This window comes from Phalacrocorax carbo, chromosome 2 (genome assembly GCF_963921805.1).
Source record: "Phalacrocorax carbo chromosome 2, bPhaCar2.1, whole genome shotgun sequence".
NCBI lineage: Eukaryota > Metazoa > Chordata > Aves > Suliformes > Phalacrocoracidae > Phalacrocorax > Phalacrocorax carbo.
In genome coordinates, this window is record NC_087514.1 from 76,290,044 (window position 1) to 76,306,845 (window position 16,802).

General features: G+C 42.4%; 1 protein-coding gene across 9 annotated transcripts in view; it reads left to right on the top strand.

Annotated features, from left to right (window-relative positions):
• COBL (cordon-bleu WH2 repeat protein) overlaps positions 1-16,802 on the top strand; it is a 162,619-nt gene that overhangs the window by 24,343 nt on the left and 121,474 nt on the right. The window contains exon 1 of one of the 9 annotated variants that reach the window (XM_064443307.1): positions 618-636. The exons of the other annotated variants lie outside the window; for them this stretch is intronic. The gene's annotated coding sequence lies outside the window, so the exon portion shown is untranslated. Of the gene's footprint in view, positions 1-617; positions 637-16,802 lie in introns of those variants that run through there. 9 annotated transcript variants of the gene reach the window in all.

Here is a 16,802-nt window from a genome sequence, read left to right on the forward strand (position 1 = left end):
ATACTCTTTCTTTTTCTCTTGATGCCTTCCATCCCAAAGACATGATTAACGTGCTCCTATTCTGTCCCAGACTACTAGATTTTAGAAGGGAAACACTGTCATTATTGTATCTTTGGTTTGCTGTACAATCAGGAAACAATAATAGAAAATAAACCACTGGTTTCCCATTCTTTAAGTGATCATAAAATACTATAAATATATTTCATACATATTCACTTAGATTTTCAATCATACACACTTTTAGTTCCGTTGGTGTAATGACAACTGGAAGCAGTTTTAAGTCTGCATGCCTTGTGCATAGTTTCCTTTAATAATTTTCATATGATTGTATTTTTGAATATGAAAAGAATTAAAGCCCTCAATTTCACTCTTAGTTTGACACATGGACATTTTGCTCAGAAGTATTTTCATAATAGGATGTGTGTGTTAAAGAGATCCCAAGAGCAGATTATATTGTTGGTTGAGTTAGGGTTATTCTAATATTGTAATCAACTATGCTAATTCCATGTACCAAGGGAATTAACCATTTATCTATTTTATTTCTGTAGGGATTGTTACAAAATCAACCAGACTGTTGTTCCTCCCCCGCCGGCCAATATAGTTGGCTGAGATGCCTGTTTGCCTTTTGTGATTTGAGTAAGTTCATTCTCTAATGATGGTGTGATTAGTACAGTTTTGCCAAAGGAAAGGGGATTTCTTTTTTGGCTCTTGTATTTGTTTTTCATCGTTAACAATAAGAACACGGTAGCTAAAAATAGTGTTTAAAAGAACAGGAGTTGGAGCGTCTCCTCCGAAACACTGGAATAGCACAGGGTATGAGCAGCTGCTGCCAGGCTGCTAAAGATTGGGTTTGAATTCGGGTGGAGGGAGGGAGGCCTGTCTGCTCATTGTGGTCCCACAGGTGGCAGAGCTCCCCCGGCCGGCGCCTTGGCCTCACTGGTCCTATTTCTGTGCTTACTTAACACAGCAGTCAAACACTTGACCAAACTGTCGAGTTCTTAAAAATACTTACCAGCATCGAGAGATAAGTGGTCGGTATCGATATGAATAAATAGCCTTTTTTTTTTTTTTTGACCTCTACTTTTCTTCCCTCCCTTGACAAACATAACAGGTTTTAAAGCTCTCAAAATAAAAACAATGCTATAAATGTGAGTCATTTAAATAGATACGTATACCTTGATGAGGTTTTACACAACCATTTTACCAACAGGTGGCCACAGCAAATGACCAGGAAACTCTCTTGAATTCAGAAAGCTGTGTTTGAGCCATTGTAGCTCTCAAGTCAGAAAAATGATTTGAGGGTGGGAGCAGAAGGATGGCTGCAGGAGTACAGGTGCCTTACTAACAGTGACAGGTACCTCTATGTTGTGAGTTGCTTTTTTAAAACAATGTGATGTTTTTGGCAACCCTGAGTTTAGTCAGAGTATCAGAATTTGGCTCTTTGTGTTTGACTGCCAGCTTAACCCATGTGAGACGTTAGTATTGTAACACTTGCAATCCTTGGTTTCCTGGCACATATTCAATAGCAAGGTAGTTGAAAATTTGAATTAAAAATAGGGACATGGGGCTTTGTAGTTTGGGCAGTTTGCAGAGCCTGCCTGCCACCATCCAGATGTGCTGCTGCATCCCTGTGCTGTGTTATTGTAAGAGGAAGCTACAGTTCCCTTGCTTCAGCGTTTGGCAATGAAGTAGCATTCCATGAGTTGGCCTTAAGAAACTGCTCTTTATATGCTTCTTTAGGTATCTGATTTGACTGGGTACTTGGGTTGTTTATTTTATTTCTATGTTCAAGAAAGTTTAGTAAGTTTATTTAAATTAAAGGGGTCTAGCTTGTTTGAATGGTAGACTTTCAAAGTTTGAGAAAAGTTTGTCTGGAAGTATTCATAACTGAGCACTGACAGATAAAATATTTCTATATCACTAGCGTGCTAGATTTGAGTGAGGGGAAAATATCAGGGCAAAAATGAAATGTAACTTCATTTTTCTTGAAATAATTGGAGATTCTGTGTTGACAGTGACTCTGTAGGTGTACTTCCAGTCAAAGCTGCAGGACACAGATAAGGCTGAAGTCCTCTTCCCAAAATCCTGAGGCAGTTTATCATCCCACGGTGGTGGCCTTAGAACGAGGAGCTCAGCTATCTCTGTGCCATAGGTGAAGCTTCTCATTGGCCTCATAGAGTTTGGGGTTTTTTTGTCTAGTTTCATAAAGTACATACTGTGTTCGACATGGCATGAAAGTGAAGTGGGTGGCTCAGGGGGAGAGGTGAATTGGCCCAAGAAGTTCTGCGTTGTTTTTACTGCATAGCCGCCTTGGGCTCAGCGTGAACCTGGGTTTTGGTGGGATCTGCTGATCTTGGCTTCAGCTGCCCCTGTTGGTTTGTGTTCTTCTATAGCCAGAGACTGTATTGTCTTGCACAAGGCTTCTTGCAAGCAGCCTGACACTTAAACCACCTCAGGCAGTCTCAGCAGCCCAGGCACTGCAGATTGGCCTGTTAGTAGTTCACTAGGCACATAATCAGGAAACCTTGTTTCTCTCTTCATCTCTCCACTTCCACAGTGTCTGAGCACTTCACTGTAGTATGTGTTTTGCCAGAGAAGGAGAAACTGGATGACCTGGAAGAGGTGGAGGGATCTGCCTGGTAATGAAGGGATCTGCCCGCAGCAGAGAAGTGGACGGGACCTCACTGTCCCACAGCCTCTACTCGTGCCTCAGCTGTAGGCTCCCAGGCGACTTTCCTTGACTGGAGAAACCAAACGGAAAGTGAAGCTTCTTCATTTTAGCCAGGGGTGCTAATTATTAACCATACTGTGTATAACTGGCAAGGTGTTGGGGTGGGGCCCACAGGGGCGGCCCTGTGCCAGACCCAGCCGGTACTAGCTGGCTCCAAGGGCCCCACCGCAGCGCACGGCTGAGTCCCTCAGCCACGGGCGGGCACAGCTGTGGGGAAAGCCAGGGGAAGGAAGGGCAGAAAAAGCTGAGACAAGGGAGCAGTGGGGCCAGCACCGTAGGAGGCACCACGGCTGAGCTGGCAGCACCCTGAAGGGACTGCAGCCCGCAGAGGAGATGGGTGAGGAGGAAAAGAAGAGTGAGGAAGAAGGAGCAGCGGGAAGAAACAGCTGTGCCCAGCCGCTGCGCTGCCTGCGCCTCACCAGTGTGAGGCCACCGGTCTGAACCCTGCTGGGTGGTGTCGGTCGGGCTCTGGGAGGAAGGTTTGCCTTTCTAGTTAGACGTGCAGGCCTGTATACGTGTCCTTTAAATACTCTTACCCTCCACCCCTCCCATCTACCAGTTGATATTAAGAAAATTTCTGGGAAGATACTTGGAAATATGTAGTCGCGTTTGGGCTGCATATGTCTGTGGCCTTTCTTCAGACTGGCTGAAGTAGAAACTGCAAAGTGGTTGAATTAATTAGCTCTAGAAGTTACTTTTTAAATAACACCAAATAAAGCCAGAATAAGATTTCTGTTAACATTAGTTGTTTCTTCTTTCAACAGTGAAGATGTTTAAGGATTGACAGAAATTCTCTTTTTGTATGTATATGCATAATTAAAATGCAAAAGCACACTGCTTGTCTATTTGACACTAGTTCCTCATGGGTGTAAGTTTGCCGTTTCAAGGGAAAAACTGCTAAGTGAGTTTAAGGTTAGGCTATTTTATTTTTTTAAGTGTTTTTTTTTTTAATGTTGGGACTGATTATTTAATCTTAAGTTCATATACAGAGGTTTTCTCCTATCCTAAGCCTCTCCCATCCTTATCTGCAGTAGAAATTGAAAAGAATAGCATGCTACATACTATTTTCTCATTAACATCATGAGTACAGGAAGTTTTTCCTTTTCTGTGCTTTTGTTTCAGATTTCTTCTCTCTTTTCAGTGCCATCTACGTCTACCAGCTATGCAGACTGAGTGCGTGAAAAGGGTGTGTGGAATTACTTTGTAAGCCCAACCCAGATATTTTCAATTGTTAAGACTCTTCCAAGTTTAAAAATAAGTGGTTAGACTTGTTATGTGACACCATTTCATATATGTTTAATTTAGTTGTCATTTGCCAAGACTACCAACATCCCAGGTATTCAGTGAAAGATTAAACTTTTAATTCATTATTTACTTTGGGAGAGGAAGCCATGGTGAAATGAAGTTATCACTCTTCTCTTCCTACCCCATCTCTCTGGACCTAATCCTGTCGTCAAGGCCATCTGTGATAAAAAATAGCTTGCTTTTAACAGCAGCGTGGTCAGGATAATTGGAATAAGGTTGATGCACTTACAAGTCTTTGGCTATTGACAGGGAAGCAGGACTGCTCTATTTTGGCTAATCTCTGTATGTGTGCGCTTGCAGGTATGTATATGTTTGATTCACTTGGCGTGGACTTTTTGGGTTGCTGTTTATGTCAGGGTTATGTTAGAAGGCATCTGCTTCCAGGCATTCCTTTGCTGCCTCATTAAAAATGCCAAGAATATGTGCTGTTTGATAGCAGGGAACCTAGCAGACCAACTGCTCTGTCAAAATCAGTGCAACTTCTTGTGAGAACTTGGTATTGACAGTGTAGCCAACAAATTACTCCATGGTGCATAAAGCCTCCAGCGTATCTTTCCCTAGCTCTGAACGTGGGCAGTGATGACACACAGATGGTTACGGATCTCTCATGCCTTCCGTTATTTCATGGTGATATTTTTGGCCTACTCGATCAGAGTGGGAGAAGAAAAGTTTGGTCTAGCAGTTTCCTGAACACATCCATCCTTTGCTGGCTGATCCCGTTCCCTGACGCTGTGAGATTGAACTTAGCCTGCCAGGAGGCCTGGGGTGGCTGCAGTCTGAGTTGGAAGCATCCTTGCTTTGCCAGCAGCATTCAGTGATATCCTTCCATAGAGCAACAGGGAGCTATCAGCCTGCTTTGCTCGTGCCTGTGTCAGTAGATGTCTCTAACAATTTCTTTATTCAAAGTACTGTAGAGGGATATTGTATCAGAAGTTGCACAGAAGATAAAGCAGTGCTGCACAGGAGTATCTGAATCTAAGTAATAAATGCAGTTTATATAGTATTTAATGCTACTTCTCATATATTACTAATGATTAAGAAGCAGAAATGATGGCATATAGCCTGGTGGCATTTCTGCTACATCAAATACGTATGTGTGGTGTTCTTTAGGTAAGGGGAAAGCAGGATTTACATGCTGTATGTCCTGTGAAAGTGAGAAGCATGTATGTGCTGTTCTCAGTTACACTGTGCAGCAGCTATGGGTGTGGGATGCTTCTGTTTCCCTGAGAGTGCAACAAGACATTGCACCTTTCCCACGCTGGTGTGAGTAGCCCGTGCTCATTCACTGGCATTTATCCTGAAGGGCACTGGCTGGCTGAGCTTTCAGGAGTAACTCGGATGGCATTGCTGTTGTTTCTTTGGGGCTAGAATTAGACTTAAGACACAAAGTTCAGTGGTGGGTGATGGCCTGAGGAAAGAAGCCTTGTGGTACTAGTGCCTGTATTTGTCAGAATTCCTCCTGACTCCTCTACCCAGGTCTGGTTGGTTTAGTCGCTGCTTTTTCATTGGGTTCTGCGTTCATTCAGCAGCTCAGGCTGATGAATGGTCCATAGGGCTAAGGCTGGTTGCTGCTTACCTTCCTGCTCCAGGACTGGGTTAATGATTCATTGTAGGCAGATATGCATGGGACTAAGGACATGTACTCTGGCACACCTGAGTTAACTGGGTAGCCCGCTGAGGAGGAAGCTTTCTTTTTCAGTGCTGGTAAGAAACAGAAAACAAAATTTAGGTTTGAGTAATGAAAGCAACCAATGTTTTTGTTCAGTTCCATCAGTGCATGAGCCACACAGCAGTACTGCTTTGGGATATGTCATGAGCCTGTGATAGCCCGCTGAGTGTAAGATTTTACATGCTCTGTTGTAGTAAGATAAAGAGGGCTGTCAAAATCTTGAAACAGAGCTCTTGTAATGACATGATGATTAACTAACCTGACCTTTTGAGAAGTCTACCTTTTGAAGGTAGAATTTTGTGGGGAAAGCAGGAAGTTTTATTTATATAAACCAGTAATTTTTTTTTTTTTTCTGCAATTTGTACAGTAAAGGGGGTGCGAGAGGGGGAAAAAGCTATTATGCTTGCCTTTGCTATGGCCTATATTTCAAGCATGGCACTCAAACAACATTGTAAAGATCTTATACTGGGGGTTATTACTTTTGCTTCAGGAAGTGGGGAAAAATACGCATGTCTCTGGTTTAGTTCCAAAATAAAAGGCGGCATATTTTCTGGAGGATCTGTCAGAAATAGTGGAACCCTATATTATTTGTTGAGGGACCAACTATGACTTTCAAAATCTTGAAATGCTGTCTTTAAATCTTTCAGCTCCCTTTTACCATCTGTGCTTCTGTATTCAGTGTGGACAACTTGTGACTCAGCTAGGGAGGTGTCCCGTAACATGCAACTCAAATCACAGGCTACAACAAATTAAAGGTAGACCATTACAGAAGGACGCTCCCTTTCACTTTTGTTTTGGTAAATGTCACTCTGTGTTTCTCCTGTCTTGCCACTTTGCTTGGGTGCAGTTTATGTTGGGCTCCACAGAAGATAAGCGTTTGGAGGAACCTTGTTCTGTAAGCTGCATCCAGGATTTTCCTGGCCAGGAAAGTCCAGTAAACATCAGAGAGGATGCTAGATCTGCTAGCAGTTGAGCGTCCTCATCACTCTTTGGGAAGAACAGTGCCAGTATGTGTCAAGTGAGCAACTGTTAGACCCTGGCTCAGGGAGTGCTCTCTGTATGCTGGTAATTTCACCAATTATCACTATGCCACTGACCTTCCTATTTCAGAGGAGGTGACCAGAGAGATTGTGGTGTGGCAGCTCTGACTTTATCTTGCATCCTCAGATTTCCTTGACCTCTCTGACTGATTTTAGAATCGGAAATGATAAAAGGCAGGGTGGTGATGCATGAAGATAGTCTTGTTTCCTTTTTTTATTGATTTTTTTCCCCTCCTTTTTTTTTTTCTTTTTTTGATACATTTGTTTGTTATATTTGATTCTTTCAGTTTTCCATAAGATGTGGTAAGAACATAAGAGAACTGTGCCTTTGCAGACCTAAAGGGCAGGTGGTTGGATGCCCGGGGCAGTACCATGCAGTTGCTCCCAGCATCCCAAAGCTTCTCTAGATGTCATGCTGCCAGTGCTCGGCTTTGTCCTGGTGCTTGAAAGTTGTGTTCAAGTGGGGCTGTCAACACAGAGATGAAACTGAGCTCTGCTGAGGTTCTGCTAGGCTTTCTGCAAGGTCAGTGGCAAAACTCCTATTGACTTCACAGAGTCCAGGATTTCTTTTAGTTTTTTTTATTGATTGTGAGGAGGAAAATCCGTAGTTAATCCCTTCCCTCTTCTGTTTTCATTCAGTGTTACCAGGTGGCAGCTGTCAGATGGGACGGCCACCCTTATTTCAGCATGGTCTGCCAACAGCTTATGTAGCCATGCAATGCCAGATTTTAATGTGATTTTCATATAAGATAAAGATTATTTTATGATGTTCTTTGGGTTTTTTTTTTTGAAAAAAATTTGTTTCTTTATTTGTTTTTTCAGGCATTGGTTTGATTTCTGTTCAATTGGCAGAGGGAAAGATCAGCCTAATATAATAGCTTTTTATAAGTCTTTGGAAAGTTGGTGGCAGGTACAGAAGAGAGGCCTTGTAACCACCCCACTCAGAGGATAGCAGCAGGACAAGGTCTGGAGTTGAAGACAGTCATTAAGTGCTCCAGAATTGAGAAAAGCTCCAGTGAGACTTCTCACCTTTTTTGGTATCAAAATGAATCCCAACAAGACAAGGAAGCTGAAGGTAGTCAGACATGATTAATATTGCTGTTTCTGTCACCTTGTCAGAAGCAAAGAAATCTTTTTCTCTTGGTTAAAAGACCAGCTCTAAATTACCATGGGTTTTGGTGCCTGCATTGGAGGTATGTGTGCCTTTTGCCATTTCTAGTATAACTATGGCAGTTTATGTTATAAGGTAGTCTAATATGCCCTGCTTCTTGGGTGGGTTTTGTAGGCTCTGCTGAGTTTGCAGCTAGCTCAGGCATGTCTGTGCAATCTTGCTGTCACTGCTGTGGTGCCCCATCAGTACTTACAGAGCAGCCTCAAGCGTGTTTGCATTGGGTTATCTCTGAGTAGCATTTAAAGTCCCTAAGTGGCGGATACCTTTGCTCTCTTGGTAATGTTTTCTCACTTATAACATGTAACACCATTCCCATGGCTTCCAGTCTGCCAACAGGGGTGATACAAGGTCTTGTTTTTACTCTATAAAGTCCATAATGGCCCAGGCTCTTGTCTGTCTCCTGTGTCCTGAGCCAGGCCACACCAGTAAAATGCCAAGAATACTCATCCCTGATTTGAATGTGTGTGATAAAGAGGGAGGGTATTTGGCTGCTTCCTCTCTCATTTGATACTGTCTGGGTGTGTTGACATGCCTGATTTATCAAGATTTGCTTCATAGTGTGCTCTAGTTTGCACTGCATGAGGCTGTTAAGTGCTCAGTTGATAACCACATCCTTTTTTGTTTTGTGAGATTTAAAATACGTTAAGTACCACATGTGCCTGCAGGATACATTAAACATAATTTTAAATGGAAACTAACTAAACAAATGTTTTTTGCTGACATGTAAAAATCATTAAAACATTTCTGTTCTTACTTGATAAGTCAAGATCAAACTTCAGAGTCCTGCTAATCAGCTTTTTGGTGTTGTAAGCATATTTGTCTGTGTTAACATTTGCAGTTTCCTTTTTAATCAGACTTTCTGTTTTTATGTTAATGTAGGTCTCTCAACTCCAGTGTAGAGTTGGAGTAGGGTTTATTACTTTACAATTAAGTTTGTGATTTGCTTTTAATAAATCAAAATACTCAAATTTCAATTTAAACAAGGACATACTTGATTCCTTGAGCAGGAATCTTCTTCTAGAAATAAGGCAAAAAAAGAAAGTATATGGAAGGTGGAAGCAAGGCAACATGGGAGGACTACAGAGATGCTGTTCGCCATTATAGGGAGGAAATTTGTGCTGCCAAAGCTCAGTTGGAGTTGAAGGTGGCCAGTACTGTGACGGACAATAAAAAGGGCTTTTTAAAACACATTAATGGCAAAAGGCAGGCCAGAAATAACATTGGCCTGTTGCTTGATGAGAATGGTCACCTCACAAGCAGGGACATAGATGAGGCAGGGATGGTCAATGCTTTTTTTACCTTGGTCTTCAACACCAATGATGGGCTCTGGAACCCCCAGAGCCCTGGGCTGAAGATCCATGACTGTGGGAATGATAAACTCCCAAATAACCCCAAACTTGTGTGGGATTTGCTGGTCCCGCTGGATCCCTATAAGTCAAAGGGGCCTGATGGGATTCATCCAAGGGTGCTTAAAGAGCTGGCTGATGTCATAGCAAGGCCTCTCTCAATGATTTTTCAATGCTGTTGGGAATCTGGAGAGGTCCCAGTTGACTGGAAGCTGGCAAACAATGTCCCAGTCTTCAAGAAGGGCAACAGGGGTGACCCCAGCAACTACAGGCTCATCACTCTCACTTCCGTGCCTGGCAAAATTATGGAGATAATTCTGGGAGTTACTGAAAAACACCTGAAAGACAATGCAGTCATTGGTCCCAGCCAATATTGGTTCATGAGGGGAAAGTCCTGCTTAACAAACTTGATTTCTTTCTATGGCAAGGTTACCTACCTAGCTGACCAAGGGAAGCCAGTCAACATAATCTTTTTGGATTTCAGTAAAGCTTCCGATACTGTCTCTCACAGTATTCTCCTGGACAAAATGTCCAGAATACAGCTGGATAAGCACATAATGCAATGGGTGAGCAATTGGGTCAGGCTCAAAGGGTCAGAGTAAACGGGGTTACATAGGGCTGGCAGCCCAATGTGGAGTTCCTCAGGGAACCATCTTAGGGCCAGTACTCTTTAATGTCTTCATAAATGACTTGAATGCAGAACTGGAAGGAATGCTAATTAAGTTTGCTGATGACACAAAACTGGGAGAAGCTGTTGACACTCTTGAGGGCAGAGAGGCCCTGCAGAGGGATCTGGACAGACTGGAGAGCTGGGCAGTCATGAACCATATGAAGTTTAACAAGGGCAAGTGCCCGATCTTACACCTGGGGCACGGCAACCCTGGAAGTACATACAGACTGGGGAACAAGAGGCTGGAGAGCAGCTCTGCAGAGAGAGACCTGGGGGTTCTGGTCGACAGCAAGTTGAACATGAGAATTTACAGAAAAACTGTAGATGAAAAAAGAAGGTAGATTCATGTCTTTGGTGTTCTGGATTAGGCAATCCAAAGTAAGTAAATTGTGCCTCCTTGTTTATCCTCCGGTGTGTCAGTAGACCTGGGCTTTTGAATACCTAGGAACAGCAGACAATGGACTTGGATGCAGCCTTCCCCTCCCCACCCCGAGAAATTTGATGTTAGGTCAGCCATGACAAGATCATGAGTGCTTTTCCAAGGGCAAGTAAACATGAGAGGAAGCACAGAGGCCTTCCCTGTTTTAGGAGAGTTCAGTGCTGCTGAAAAATAAATGGCTTTGGTAGGCCTGCCTGCTGTGCTCTGTGTCTCTCGTGCCTGGGACCATCTAGCTCAAGAGATCAACTCTAAGTTTCAGAAAAAGCACAGATACCTTCTGGTTTGCAGCCTGTAAAGACACAGAGCTAGTTGCTATTGATTAATTTCTGCTTAGAAATATTATTTCTAATGTTTTGGGAAGCCTTTTTGGATCTAAGGGGTGCTCTGGAATTGAGCCAAGATGCATCTTTACTCTGGTCCATACCCTTTAACATTTTGTCTGTGGCCTCTTTTTGGTATATAAGGGTGTGCAGGCTTTCTGAAGTAACTGTGATCTTGCACCATTTGTAGTCAGATGAATTAAAACCTTTGTTGTGGAGGTAGGCAGAATAACATAGGTTTCACAGAATCACAGGTTGGAAGGGACCTCAGGGATTGTCTAGTCCAACCTTTCTAGGTAGAGCAGAGTCTAAACAAGATGGCCCAGCACCGTGTCCAGATGACTCTTGAAGGTGTCCAACATGGCTGAGTCAACCACTTCCCTGGGGAGATTATTCCAATGGTCGACTGTTCTCAATGTGAAAAATTTCCCTCTGGTGTCCAATCGGAATCTCCCCAAGAGCAACTTGTGTCCATTCCCCCTTGTCCTCTCCATGTGACTCCGTGTAAAAAGGGAGTCTCCATCTTCTTTGTAGCTGCCCCTTAAGTACTGGTGCATGGTGATGAGATCCCGTCTAAGCCTCCTTTTCTCAGGGCGGAACAAACCCAGTTTTCCCAGCCTATCCTCGTATGGCAGCTTCTCAGTCCTTTGATCATCCTGGTGGCCCTTCTCTGGACCCCTCCCAGCCTGTCCACATCCTTTTTGTATAGCGGGGACCAGAACTGTACACAGTACTCCAGGTGTGGCCTGACAAGCACTGAGTAGAGTGAGATGATGCCTTCTTTATCTCTGCTAGTGATGCCCTTTTTGATGCAACCCAGCATCCTGTTGGCCGCCTTGGCCACAGCAGCACACTGTTGGCTCATGTTGAGCTCCCTGTCCACCACGACCCCCAGGTCCCTTTCCACAGAGCTGCTCTCCAGCCAGGTGGATCCCAGTCTGTGCTGCACTCCTGGATTATGTTTTCCCAGGTGCATGACCTTGCACTTCTCCTTGTTGAACTTCATAAGGTTCTTGCTGGCCCACTCCTCCAGCCTATCCAGATCTCCCTGCAGAGCAGCTCTCCCTTCTGGAGTGTCTGCTTCCCCACTCAACTTGGTGTCACAAGCAAAATTCATCAGGCTACACTTGATCCCGTTATCCAGATCACTTATAAAGATGTTGAATAACATTGGGCCCAATATTGATCCCTTGGGGACTCCACTAGTGACAGGTTGCCAGTTTGAGAAAGAGCTATTTACCACCACCCTTTGGGTGCGGCCTGTCAGCCGGTTCCCCACCCACTGCACAGACCACTTGTCTAGGCCATAACACATTAATTTCTCCAGGAGGAGGCTGTGGGTGACCGTATCAAAGGCCTTGGAGAAGTCCAGGTTTAATTCTGCAAAGAGCAAAACTCCCTCATCTACTGTTGCCTGCCTGTTTTTGTAGGATCTGTTTGTATAAGGGTGAATGGGTGAAATGAATGTGGGTATGATGCTCCTAGAGTCCTCTCGTTAAATGAGAAATGATGATCTGTCAGCTCACTGTTGTTACGTGTGTTAGTGTTTACCATAGGGCTACTTATTTAGAATGATCACCTGCTTAAATATAATTCTTCCCCATCTGTACATCACGTGGACACTGTTTTAATGCTGCTGCCAGTTGAAACAAGGTAGGAATCTTGTTTCAGTAAGAATATTATTCTGTATGAACGTCATTGATTTTCCACTGAAGTGCCCACTAACTTGTAAAACCAGGAATTAGTCAGCACAGTGAATCACATCAGAATTTCACTAGCTATATATGTTGTTTTTCTCTGATTCTTTCAAAACTGTGCCATCTTCTGTCCCCATTGTAAACAGGCAATAAAGTAAGCACTTTACTGTGGTACAGTCCTCACCTACAGAGTCTTCAAGCCTCTAGAGAGTGATCCGCAGTAGGTGGTAGTGAGGTTAAAAAGTCTGTGGGCACAAAACCAGAGCACAGTCTGGGATACATTTGCTCAGTAATACATTAGAAGTGCACCTTGAATTTGCATCTTAATTGACAGTGCAAGTCACCATAGGAGTGTTTATAAATCAGTGTTGCTAGGCAATAAAGTTTTATATGTTTATTTAAATTGCTTATGGAAAGTGATTTTGGATAAGATATTAAGAAAGGACAACCACATTGAAAACTGTACAGCACCTGTAACTTCAGGAGGGACACCATACAGTGCAAGTATTTCTGAGCTAGCCTCAGGCTTGCATAATCATATCTTTAGTTATTGACCTCTCTAGAAACAAATTATCTTCTGATTGCTTTCATTGGTTTGCTATTAATAAACATGATGAAGACTAATACAGTTATTGGGTGTTAATAAAAACCTCTTCCAGCTAATGTTACCCTTCCAGACCTAAGAGTGTTACTAGAACGCTCATCATGGAGGTGTGGCGCCCAGCACAGACAGTGGGGTGAGAGCTGTAGCGTCCTCACAGAAACACAGCTGAAGGGTAGTAGAGTTCATTCATTTAAAGGATGCATGTTTGCCCACAATATGCAGAGGGTGCAATGCCAGCAGTGATTCCAGCCTGCTTAGAAATACTCTTGGATTTGTTTTCATGCCAGTGTTTTCCCACAGGTGAGCATGGTTAGTAAGAATCCAGTTCTAGCCAAATGAACCTGGCTATAATGTCATGGATAATGCTGAGAAATCTCAGTAGTATCTCACAGATATTTTAACCTGTGGTTTCAGCCATGGAATTTGCCATCTGCAGGGAACTCTGTGCAGTGGCAGCTTGCATGGTTGTAACCTCCTGTCTGCTAACCTGAGCATCCTTAAAACATCTCGGTGAAGATTTGAGAGCACAGAGAACAGAACAGAGTGCCCTGGCAGCAGGGCTTGGGCATTTTACAGTATAAGCAGCAGTAGTCTAGTGGTTTCTCTAAGTACATTTGGGATGTTAGCATGCTAACCAGTGCCATTGTGCTTAAGCTTAAGCATCAGTAACATAAAAATAACATCATTCTCTCTTCCTATTTAAGCATACCAATCAAAGCAGCCTGATTTAGTCACAGGTGAAGGAACTGGATAACGTTTCAGATAAGCATGAGCAACATGATGTTTTCCTTAGTGTTTTCATTATTATTATTATTATTATTGCTGTTTGGAATGGAATGAGGCTAATAGCTCAGTACTTGATAAGTGGGAAAAAACAATGTGAGTGTGTAGAAATGGAGGAAGAAGTTAAAAATACTGGTAGGAGTAGGATTGGATGGCTGGTCACTGAATGCTTTGCGCTAATTCATTGCTGGTTCTGCTGCAAGTCACTCTAACAGCCATTGCTTGGCAATCTTTTGATTATGGTCAGTGTGGAACTTGCAGGTAGTTTTAGCTCAGATACTGGTGGCTAAGCATTTGCATCCCAAGGCCTGAATGTGTATTGTCTTTATCAGTGCCTTGGGTCATCTGAGCCTTCTTGTCTGCCAGATGTCATTGTGAAAAGAGCAAGGTTTTACCATCCCTACCTAGTGTGCTATTTTTCAACTTTTACTTTTCTAGATTAAATATTTTTGAAGGTGAGGCTTGTTAACCCAACCTCCAGCATGAATTATTAGTGGGGTTTTGTTTCAATCACATCTCCCAAGCTAAAGAGTTAAAACTATTGGTGAATCTCTGACTCATAGATGCGATAGTACCACAGTTTAGATCACAGGAATTTAACATTCCAAAATAGAGTAACTCATCCATGCTTTCTTGTCTTTAACCACAAAAGACTTTGGGGTTTTTTTTAGCCTGTGTTTCAGCAGATATGGCAAATAATAACATAATATTAGCTGCTCTCCTGTTTCATTCCTCTTTGTTGATGTGCAAGCTGATGGAGTTGCACATGATGGCATCAGCTCATAGTGTGGTCTTTGCCACACACTGAACATGTGGGTGGTATCTCAAAAGTCCTGTGATAGAGCTGTTAGACCAGACCTTACAGTGCTTACTGAGGCAGTGTTTTCACTAACTGCAGCGGGCATCTACCCAAATCCTGGGATTTGGCTGCTTTTTAAAAGATTTTTCTCTAGGGCTTGTGTTTTATTTTCTTCTGGGAACTGATACAGATAGATCTGTTAGGCTCCCTAGTGTGACTGTGGTTAATAGGTATAAAAGCATTTGTAGGCTGCAATGTTATTCCTTGATCAGCTAAAGCCCACCCTATGTACAGGTCCGTCCTTGCTTTCACTCAAAATGAGGGCTCTCTACAGTAGCAGTGGGGTGAATTGTATGGCTCGTGTGCTACAGGAAATCAGGTTAGTGTGCTTATGGCTTCTTCTGGCACTAAAAAATTACTGCATCATGAAACTGGTATGTGAACTGCTTTGTACTGGATCTTGAGGGAACGCCTCAGTGGCTGGAAGGAGGATTAGGCTTTTATTGGAAGAGAACACATTCTTAATCGAAAGTGTGGGTGATATATAAAAAAAGTGTATTTGAGGATACCAGCCATAGGCTAACAAATCATTTGGCATTCCTGCCAGAGGATGAGCTCTCAATAATTTAGTTACGTAGCGTCAGTGCAGGAGTCTTGAGTCTGAGCCAAATAGAAGCTGGTTTTCTCTTGTTTGGCAGCTGTGCAGTGCTTCACAAGCAGCAGAGAGGCCAGGTCTCTGCCATGTGTTGGGATGCTTCTCAGCCTCTTGTGAAATGGGTCAGATCTGGGGAGGTGTCCCTGGTAGCAAATTTTATAACAAAGAGTTTATTCACTTGTGCATTTGAGACCGGGAAGCTGCAGCACAGTGCTTTTCAATGACTGGCTGATTAAGTTTGTGAAAGGTTTGAGATTAGAGATACAGTGTTAGGAACCACTTCCATTAGACTGTATCATCTCACCTTTACTTCTGTTTATTTTTCTTGGGCAAGCATGGTCATGTACTTCCATCCCTGCTTCCTCTTCCACAAATGCTCTCATTCAGTTTGCTTCTGGTCTTTTTTTTTTTTTTGGCATTAAAACTTTACTTTTAAAATACGTAAAGAAAGCTTTAGGGTTTCTCATCAGTAGAATCAAATGGAAGATCAAAAATATAATTAAAAAACTTTCATTTCTTTGCCAAAAACAAATTATTTTTTCTTGTCTCTTTTGGGTGACTTTATCATGCCCGCAAGGGGATCATTTTCATCATGCCTGTCAGTGTGATCTTGCCTTAGAAATGGAATGATCTTTTAAAAGTAATATGGAATTCAAATAAATGTTTGAAAACAGAAAAGTGTAAAATAACTATATACCATAATATCCAGGGAATTCAGAGCAAAGACTGTTTATTTTTTTAAATATGTTGGTTTTTTTTTTAAAGTAAGGTAGGGAATCCTGATTGTTCCCTTAGCCATATCAACATGGGAGTAAATCCAGTTCATTAGATCTTAGCGTCTGCTGAAGATTTCAGCTGTTTAGCAAGTATATTATCTTTGTAATGTCATAAATGTTATGAAATGTTGTAAAATAATACTGGAAACAAGTTTCTTTAAGAGTAATATATGTTAGACCTGTAATTTATATACTATGTATGAGACATTTAAAGGCATAAGTTACCTGTGTTGCACATACTTGTGATGAATCAGTATATTTTGCCTGTGATAGACTAAGTAAACTTGAGAATGTTCTTTGATTATTTTTTTTTAATTCTCCCCTCACCCCCAAATTAAGAGCAACCCAAAAACTCAGTTCAGTTGGTTAATTTAAATGTTACAGATGGCAAAGTGGAATGGAGCTCTAGTTTACGATGTAGGGCTGTCCGGATGAGCTCCTGCCTCTTTAGTAGTAGTAGGACATTATCATGCTTTCCTGGTTTCTGTTCTCCATCTCTGTGGGTTCATTTAACTTTTGTTTCCCATTGTCAGAACTCTTCAGGTGGCTTTATGATGGTGCTAATCTGTTTGTATTTCTTTTACATTTGTGTTGTGTTATAATTCTTCTGAGCTGCTGCATCCAGAAGCTGACAGGATTTTACTTAGGAAAAGGGAACTTGGCATACCATTAATTCCCATATACTGGGTGTCTTTTTCCCAGCCTGTGATCTGGATTCTCTGTGCCTTGCCATGAGCAACAAAGAGTGAAAAATAAATGTTCTCTGGAGGATATCTGCTTCACAGGCTAGATCACTA